A 10,023-nucleotide genomic window follows, 5' to 3' on the forward strand; every position below is an offset into this window, starting at 1 on the left:
CCATACAATGAACGCCGAAGTCTGCAAACCAAAGAAATATCCTGCACAAATCCCTAAGGCTATTCCATTTAGATTTCCTCCTATAGATCCCCATGCAAGAAGGCACTCTTCACATCCATCTAAAAAATAGGCCAACGCCGAGAAGCTGCAAGAGATAGTACAAAGCGAATGGAATTCATCTTGGCAACAATGGCAAATATCTCAGAGTAATCAATACCCTCAACTTGTGAAAACCCCTTTGCAACAAGATGTGCTTTGTACTTATCAATGGAACCATCAGAAGAATACTTAGTGCGATACAACTAGTGGCACCTAACCATCTTTCTACCCTTAGGAAGAGGACAAAGATCCCAATTATGATTCCTCATCAAAGAAGAATACTCCTCCTCCATAGCACAATCCCACTCAGAGTGACTTGTTGCCTCTAAAAACTTCTGAGGATCATCTAAAATAGCATGACTCAAAAGACTAGAACCCATAGTATGAGAACGAGTGCGATGAGTATCTGAAGGATCACCAGCCATAGGACCTACCACCTCAACAGTAAGGCGAGCCCACTTGGGCATCTGAGGTGGAGCAGGTGGAGGTGGGGATGGTGGATCATTAGAACCATCATTAGAATCATCCTCAAAAAGATCCTAACGGGGTGCAGTGGTCAGAGGAGGCAGAGGAGTAGACACTGGAGTCAGGGTATCCACTATGGGAAGGCGCTCATCAAACTAAACATCCTGTTGAAATAGGACCTCTCTGGAATCAAGATCAAACAACCTGTATGCCTTAACATCCTCACAGTAGCCAACAAAAATGAGTGGTAGGCTCTTCCACTCCATGGCTTTCCTTTGAGCATCAGGAATAAAGGCCCATGCCTCACTACCAAACACTCAAAAAAAGGAAACATCAGGCTTGTCATGAGACCAAGCCTCCTCAGGAATCATATGTCGAATAGCCTTGTGAGGCATCCGATTCTAAATTTAGCTAGCACAATTGACTACCTCAGCCCAAAAAGATGAATCCATGGACTTGGACTGAATCATACAATTTGCCATCTCCCGCAAAGTTATGTTCTTTCATTCAACGACACCATTCTACTGAGGGGTGTAGGGAATAGTAAATTGATGCTACAAACCATGCTCAGTGCAAAAATCTCTGAAAGCCTGATTCACATACTCCCCCCCATTATCTATATGTATTCACCAAATAGAATAGCCAGACTGCTTCTCTACATATGTCTTGAAGATGCAAAATGAATCAAAGACATCAGACTTGTACTTAAGAAAGTACACCCATATGCGTCTAGAGAAGTCATCAATAAAAGTGAGTACATACTTGGCCCCTAAAAAAGGAGTAGGAAATGACATGAGATCACTGTGAATCAACTCCAAGGGTGCCAAAGCATGAGAGGCTCTTCCCTTTGGAAAGGGGTCTTTGTGATGCTTGCCAAGCACACAAACATGACAAACACCATCAGTGCAGGAAATCTGTGGGAGCCCAAGAACAAGTGCCTATGTACTCATCTGTTGAAGATATCTGTAATTGACATGGCCCAAGCACTCATGCCAAAGCTTACTCATGGAATCTGCATGTGCTATAAGAGAAGAACCTGCACCCTCAGAGGGCTCAAATCCATCAAATCTGTACAGACGAGATGCAATGTCAACACTCTCAGTAGCAACAACTAAATCAGAGTCATGTAGGTCTCGAATAACCACATCATGCGGTGAGAACTCAACTATCTTACCAGAGCCAGAGTGGCAAATCTGATAGATGGACAGGAGGTTCATTGAGATGTCAGGGACAACCAAAACATCCTACAGAGTACCCCCATCCAATGAAATAGAACCTGAACCCAAGATGAAAAGTTGAACCGAGTCACCCACTGCAATCTGTGAAGTACCACAAAAGGTAAGAGAGGTAACCATCTACTGAGTGTGAGTCATATGGTGAGAAGCACTAGAATCTAGAATCCATGTGGACCCATAGGTCAAAGCTCTAACAGTGAGAGCATGACCTTTCCCTAGGGAAGGAGAAGACGCCTGAGGTGAGGAAATGTGATGCTGTTGCATGGCTTCCTCTAAAGCCTCTAATTGTTTCCAACACCTGGAAACTAGATGTCCTTCCTTGCCACAAAAATTGCAAGTGTCTCCTGATTTCTTCTTAGTCTTGGAGGAAGACTCACCAGACTATGAAGATTTCCCTTGCTTGGGAGTAAATGGAGGTTTAGAATCAGACTTAGGAGGTGGCTTGGAGGAAGACTCATTTCCTGTAGAATTCTTCTTGGGCTTCAGTTTTTGCTTTTGTTTCTCCTTCTCCTTAGAGGATTGAGCAACCAATGCTTTGTTCTTGGAGTCTGAGAGCTTATCCAACTGAGAAAGATGAGACTGCTCATGAGACAATCACTCACAAAAGACATCAAAGGTAGGCATGTTGAAATGAGCACCCAAGCCATCCATGGTGGAGTAAAAAGCAGAGGCAAAAAACTAAAAGTGACCTCAAAGCTTCGAAAGAATCAAATGAATGCACTCTGTATCTGTCTTGTTTTTTCCACATCCCTGAAGAACAGATCTAGTAGTCTTGAATTTGTTCAAAAAATCCTCAATAGTGGGAAAGGAATCAGGTGACAAAAAAACCAACTCTGCATCAATCTGTAAAGCCCGAATCTCATTGACCCTCTCAAAGAGAGAATCATACTTCAACCACATATCCCGAGGAGTAAGCAACTCATCAAGGTGAAGCAGAAGACTATCGGAGACATGCAAAGAGAGCAAACCCATGGCCTCATCTAGCTTGTTCCTATGCATAAGAATCTCATAAGGACACTGTAGTACTGATTGAACCTCATCCAAAGAAGCCCACAACCCTTGTTCCCAAAGAAGCCTCATGATGCGGGGCTTCCAGGTGTGATAGTTGTGTGAAGTCAACAACTCAACTGAAGGATCTGCCATGAGAACAAAAAAAAAAACTCTGCACCTGCACCTGCTTATTGGTTTTTTTTATTATGTGATATTTCAGAATAGACAGAAGATGTAGAAGGGTTTGTTTGTTTTGAGAGTTTAGGTGTTCTTGATTTCTAATATAAATGATAGAAAGCGAGAAAAAAACACCCCCCTACAATAGAGAAACCCAAACCCTAGTACATAGTAATGAGAGGGAAGTAGTGCATAAGCAAAAAAACTTCAAACTGATATCTCATGTATTTGGTGAAAATTATGAGAAAAAATATCACAAATCTGAATAGAGCATGCTGAGAGCTTTCCAACACCTATTCATTTTTGAAAAATGGAGTCCGTTTGCCCATTCTATGGCCTCAGAAGTGCAAAAAAGAAGCCCGACTTTGATTGGTAACAAAAATAGTCAAATAGTAGATTCAAGAAAAAAATCCACTACCACAAGGTCTATCTCAGAATCACCTTTTCGACGCCTATTCATTCACCAAAATCCGACTCTGGATGCTCAATCTAGACCCAAAAAACCAACCGCTCTTCAAAACGGTTGAAGGGTGGAGCTCCGGTGAAGAAGCCTGGCTTCGGTGGCGCATTGGTGGTGTAGTTGGGTGGAGCAAAGAAATAGGGTGGAGTAGCCAGGCAAAGTGGGGGCTGAGTGGAGCGGCCGGGCGGAGGTGGTGCTTGGGCGGGAGTCTCCAGGTGGTAGCACTAAGTGGGCGGTGTCGCTGAGCGGTAGGGGCGGAGGGGCCGACGGGGGCCAGAGGGGGCTGTCGAAGGGGATGGCGGCGGCCGGAGGGCTGGCAGGGGTTGGCTAGCAGGAGCCAGGGCCCATGGGGCCTAGCTGACAGGGCCGTAGGCGCTGTACGGTGGCCTACGGTACCTTCTGACACTCACAACCTCCGAAAAAGCACAAAAAAACTATTTGTTTTTGTAAAAATTTTCACGCCCCTTGTGATTTTTTTGATTTTTGAATTTTGAAAGATTTTTTTGATAAAGTCAAGATCCAGCCTGCATGCCATAGAAAGGCAATTTTTTTCTCGAGTTGCGTGCCAGAGCCATACGACCTAGTTGGGAGAAAAAAAAAATCACCTAGATGCTCAGGAGTAAAAAATGGACAAATTTTATATGACTATAGGGGTTTTTGGGCCCTCTGAGCATGATGGTGAGGTCCGTTTAGGCCCAAAGTTCTCAAGAAAAAAACCTTAACCCTAAGCACACAAAAAAAAAAGCCTGAAACCCCAAATTCGCTTCCAATGCAAAATTCTCAAAAACAGGAACAGATAGTTGCAGATCTGAGCTCTGATGCCATATTGGAGTTGAGAAATACAACCCCATAGTAGCCTGAAGATCTTCTACAAGCTGAATAACCTATTACAAGAAGAAGCAATGAAACAATAATATGAAGAACACACAAAACACAGGAAAAATATTTTCAAAAGATGAGAGCTCCAATTCACCAAAAAAGTATTGTCAAAAGATAATACAATCAAAAGAAAAATTAACCTTTAATAGATCAATAAACCCTAAAAGGGAAAACCCTAGGCTTGCACATAATAATTAATAAAATAATTAATTAATATGCACCTAATGTTAGCTTAAGTGTAAAAAGATAATTGGGAACTTAAAGAATTAAACAAATATTGTTTAATTAATCAAGTAAAGACCCAATTACTCTAACACTTTTTTCTGGTCAAAGTGGGGTCACTTTTCTAGACTTCTGAGGCCATAGAATGGGCAAACGAACTTCGTTTTTCAAAAATGAATAGGCGTTGGAAAGCTCTTAGCATGCTCTATTCAAATATTTGATCTTGTTTCTCAGATTTTTCATTAGGTACATGAGATTTAAGTTTGAAGTTTTTTTTCTTATGCACTGCTTCCTTATCACCAATATGTACTAGTGTTTGGGTTTATCTCTTGTGGGGGGTATTTTTTTCTCACTTTCTATCATTTATATCAGAAATCTAAAACACCAAAACTCTCAAAACAAACAAACCCTTCTGCATCTTCTATCTATTTTGAAAGATCACATAATAAAAAAAACACAAGCAGGTACATGTGCAGAGTTTCATGGCAGATTCTTCAGTTGAGTTGTTGACATCACACAACTATCACACATGGAAGACTCGCATCACGAGGCTTCTTAGGGAACGAGGGTTGTGGTCTTGTTTAGATGATGTTCAGCCTCTATTGTAGCGTCTTTTTGAGATTCTTCAACACAGAAACAAGATGGATGAGGCCATGGGTTTTCTCTCATTACATGTTTCTGACAGTCTTCTGTTTCACCTTGATGCTTTTCTCACTCCTCGAGCTATGTGGTTGAAGTTCGAGACTCTCTTCGGGAAATTTAATGAGATCTAGGCATTATAGATTGAGGCAAATTTGGTTCCTTGTCACCTGATTCCTTTCCCACCATTGAGGATTTTTTGAATAAATTTAAGACTACCAGATCTATTCTCCAGGGGTGTGGCAAGATCAAGACAAAGCTAGAGTGCATTCACTTGATCCTTTCAAAGCTTCGGGGTCCTTTTCAATTTTTTGCCTTTGCTTTCTACTCCACCATGGATGGCTTGGGTTCTCATTCTACCATGCCCACCTTTGATGTGTTTTGTGAGTGTTTGACTCATGAGCAGTCTCACCTTTCTCAATTGGACATGCTCTTAGGATCTAAGAACAAAGCATTGGTTGCTCAATCCTCTAAGGAGAAGAAAAAGAAGAAATCAAAGCCAAAGAAGAATTCTACAGGCAGTGAGCATTCCTCCAAGCCACCTCCTAAGTCTGATTCTAAACCACCATTTCCTTCGAAACAACAAAAATCTTCATAGTCTGGTGAGTCTTCCTCCAAGTCTAAGAAGAAATCAGGAGATACTTGCAGTTTTTATGGCAAGGAAGGACATCCAGTTTCCAAGTTTTGGAAACGATTAGAGGCTTTACAGTAAGCCATGCAATAGCATCACATCTCCTCACCTTAGGCATCTTCTCCTTCCACAGGGAAAGGTCATGCTCTCATTGCTTGATCTTCAACCTATGGGTCCACTTGGATTTTAGATTCTGGTGCTTCTCACCATATGACTCACACTTAGCTATTGGTTACTTCTCTTGCCTCTTGTGGTACTTCATAGATTGCAGTGGGTGACTCTATTCAGCTTGCAGTCTTGGGTTCAGGTTCTATCTCTTTGGATGGGGGTACTTTGCAGGATGTTCTGGTTGTTCCTAACATCTCGATGAACCTCCTGTCCATTTATCAGATTTTCCATTCTGGTTCTAGTAAGACAGTTGAGTTCTCACCACATGATGTGGTTATTCGGGACCTCCATGACTCTGATTTGGTTGTGACTACTAGGAGTGTTGATACTGCATCTCGTCTTTACAGATTTGATGGATTTGAGCCCTCTACGGGTGCAAGTTCATCTCTTATAGCACATGCAGATTTAGTGAGTAAGCTTTGGCATGAGCTTGGGCCATGTCAATTACAGATATCTTCAGCAGATGAGTACACAGGCACTTGTTCTTGGGCTCCCACCGATTTCTTGCACTGATGGTGTTTGTCATTGTTGTGTGCTTGGCAAGCATCACAGGGATCCCTTTCTAAAGGGAAGAGCTCCTCATGCTTTGGCACCTTTGGAGTTGATTCACAATGACCTCATGTCATTCCCTACTCCTTTTATTTCTGGGGCCAAGTATGTACTCACATTTATTGATGACTTCTCTAGATGCACATGGGTGGACTTTCTTAAGTACAAGTCTGATGTCTTTGATTCATTTCAAATCTTCAAGACATTTGTAGAGAAGTAGTCTAGTTGTTCTATTCAGCAGATACGTACAGATAATGGGGGGAGTATGTGAATTAGGTTTTCAGAGATTTTTGCACTAAGCATGGTTTATAGCATCAGTTTACTATTCCCTACACCCCTCAGCAGAATGGTGTTGCTGAGAGAAAGAATAGAACTTTATGAGAGATGGCGAATTGTATGATTTAGTCCAGGTCCATGGATTCATCTTTTTGGGCTGAGGAAGTCAATTGTGCCAACTACATTCAAAATCGGATGTCTCACAAGGTGATTCGACATATGACTCCTGAGGAGGCTTGGTCTCATGACAAGCCTAATTTTTCTTTTTTCTAAGTATTTGGCAGTGAGGCATGGGCATTTATTCCTGATGCTTAGAGGAAAGCAATGGAGCAGAAGAGCCGACCCCTCATTTTTGTTGGCTACTATGAGGATGTTAAGGCATAGAGGTTATTTGATCCTAATTCCAGAGAGGTCCTATTTCGACTGGATGTTTAGTTTGATGAGCGCCTTCCCATAGTGGATACCCTATCTCTAGTATCTAACCCTCTATCTACTCCTCCCACTGCATCTCTTCAGGATTATTTTGAGGATGATTTTGATGATGTTGCCGATGATCCACCATCCCCTCCTCTACTTTCTCCACCTCAGATGCCGAAGTGGGCTCGCTTTACTGTTGAGGCGACAAGATTTGTGGCTGGTGATTCTTCAGATACTCGTTGCACCCATTCTCATACTGTGAGTTATAGTGTTTTGAGTCATGCCATTTCAGATGATCCTTTGAAGTTTTGAGAGGCAATAGGACACCCTGAGTGGGATTGTGCTATGGATGAGGAGTATTCTTCTTTGATGAGGAATAATACTTGGGATCTTTCTCCTCTTCCTAAGGGCAAAAAGATGGTTCGATGCCGATGGTTGTATCACACCAAGTATGTTGTTGATGGTTCGATTGATAGGTACAAAGCATGTCTTGTTGTGAAGGGTTTCTCACAAGTTGAGGGTATTGATTGCTCTGAGACATTTTCCCCTGTCGCCAAGATGAACTCTATTCGCTTTGTACTATCCCTTGCAGCTTCTAGGGGCTGGCCCATTTTTTAGATGGATGTGAAGAGTGCTTTCTTGCATGGGGAACTATAGAAGGAAATCTATATGGAGCAGCCTCAGGGATTTGTACAAGATAGTTCTTTGGTTTATAGACTTCGACGTTCATTCTATGGTCTCAAATAGGCCCCTCAAGCTTGGTATGAGAAGATGGACTCTTTCTTGTTCTCTACTAGTTTCACACACTGTCATTCTGATCACACAGTGTACATTCAACATCTTGAGGGTAAGATCCCGATTCTTGTGCTATATGTTGATGATCTCCTCATCACAGGTAGCTCATCCTCTATGATTCAACATGTTCAACAAGCCTTGATGGACCAGTTTGAGATGACAGATCTCGGTCTTCTGCACTATTTTCTTGGTCTTCAGGTGATTTAGTCTTCTGATGGGATCTCCATTTACCAGTAAAAGTATGCTCTTGACATGCTTTAGTGCTTTGGCATGCTTGATTGCAAGCTTGCCCCCACTCCTTTTCAGTCAGGGGTTGTTTTGATTACTACTTGGTCCACTCCTTCAGTAGATTCTACACTTTACAGGCAGTTGGTTGGCAGTTTGTTGTACCTGACCCACACTCATTCTGACTTTTCCTTTGTGGTTGTCCTTGTCTCTCAATTCTCCCATGATCCTCATGAGAGTCATTGGCAAGCTGCCAAACATATTTTGTGGTACATTTGGGGCTCTATTTCTCATGGCATTCACTACACATCAGGGGAACCTCACATTGTTGGCTACACTGACTCAGATTGGGCTGGTGATGTCAATGATTGGAAGTCTACTTCTGGCTTTGTTTTCTATCTTGGCTGTGGTCCTATCACATGGTCTTGCAAGAAGCAGACTGCTCATGCATTATCATCTACAAAGGTTGAGTACCAAGATGCTGTGCTCGCTAGTCAGGAGATCTTATGGCTTCGACAGTTGATGACTGAGTTTGGTTTTCCTCCTAATAGTCCCACTATTCTTTGGTGTGACAATCAGAGTGCTATTCACATTTCTCACAACCCAGTGGAGCATCAGCGGATGAAGCACATTGAGCTTCACATGCATTTCATCTGCTAGTTGATTCAGGATGGTTCTCTCATTTTGGAGTACATTCCCACTGTTGACCAGGTTTCAGACATCTTCATGAAACCTTTTGCATCATTGTGCTATCTTTAGTTACGCTCTATGCTTGGGGTGAAGGAAGTTGTCCTTGGGGGTTCTTTATGAGGCCTTCCTTTCTTCTTATTTCTTTTAGCATGTTCTTTTATCTCTTTTTGGAGAGGAGTTTTTTCCCACTAGGTTTTCTCCTTTTTCTCTGTTTCATAGAGATTTCCTTGTATTTGGGTACCTGATCAGGCCTTGTTGCCGGGACCCATCTTTCCTACTTTCAGCATTCATTCTAGGTTTTAGCTTCTCCCTAAGTCTAGCTTAAGGGGGGGTGTTAGAGTAATCGGGTCTTTACTTGATTAATTAAATGACATTTGTTTAATTAATTAAGTTCCCCTTTATCTCTTTTACACTTAAGCTAACATTAGGTGCATAATAATTAATTCTTTTATTAATTATTATGTGCAAGCCTAGGGTTTTCCCTTTTAGAGCTTTTTGACCTATTAGAGGTTGAATCTTTTCTTTTGTATCATTAATTCTATTACACATTTTTGTGAATACAGGGATCTCACATTTTGTATCTTCTTTGTTGCTTCCTTGCTTCTCCTTGTAACAGGTTTATTCAGCTTGCAGAGATCATTTGGGCTCCTGTGGTGTTGTATTTCTCAACTCTCACAATGTTAGGGTACCCATAGAGGACAAAACTTACTATATGTTGGTCTTTCGGTTGTGCATTGTAATGGTTAATCATATGATGAGTTTAAAGATGTAATATATTATGTTTGAATTTGTTTGTACTATTGCTATATTTTTTATAAATAAAGTAACGTTAACTAGGGCGTTGACCCTTTACAAAGCCAACAAGCTATTGAATTTAAACAGACCAAGTAGGGGTGCAAACCCCAAGCAAACCAGCCTATCAAACCTTCAACAACCCAACCCAAAGCAAGAGTGGGGAGAACCCAAAAATTGACGAAGGGGCGCTGGGGAAGGGGGATAGATTTTCCCTTCCCCCTATGACAAACAACCATCCAAGAAACACTATCATTAGGAACATTGAAAGAAAAATTAAGCGGGGAAGACCCTGCAGAGTCACTGCCAGACTG

This window comes from Cryptomeria japonica, chromosome 3, assembly GCF_030272615.1.
Source record: "Cryptomeria japonica chromosome 3, Sugi_1.0, whole genome shotgun sequence".
NCBI lineage: Eukaryota > Viridiplantae > Streptophyta > Pinopsida > Cupressales > Cupressaceae > Cryptomeria > Cryptomeria japonica.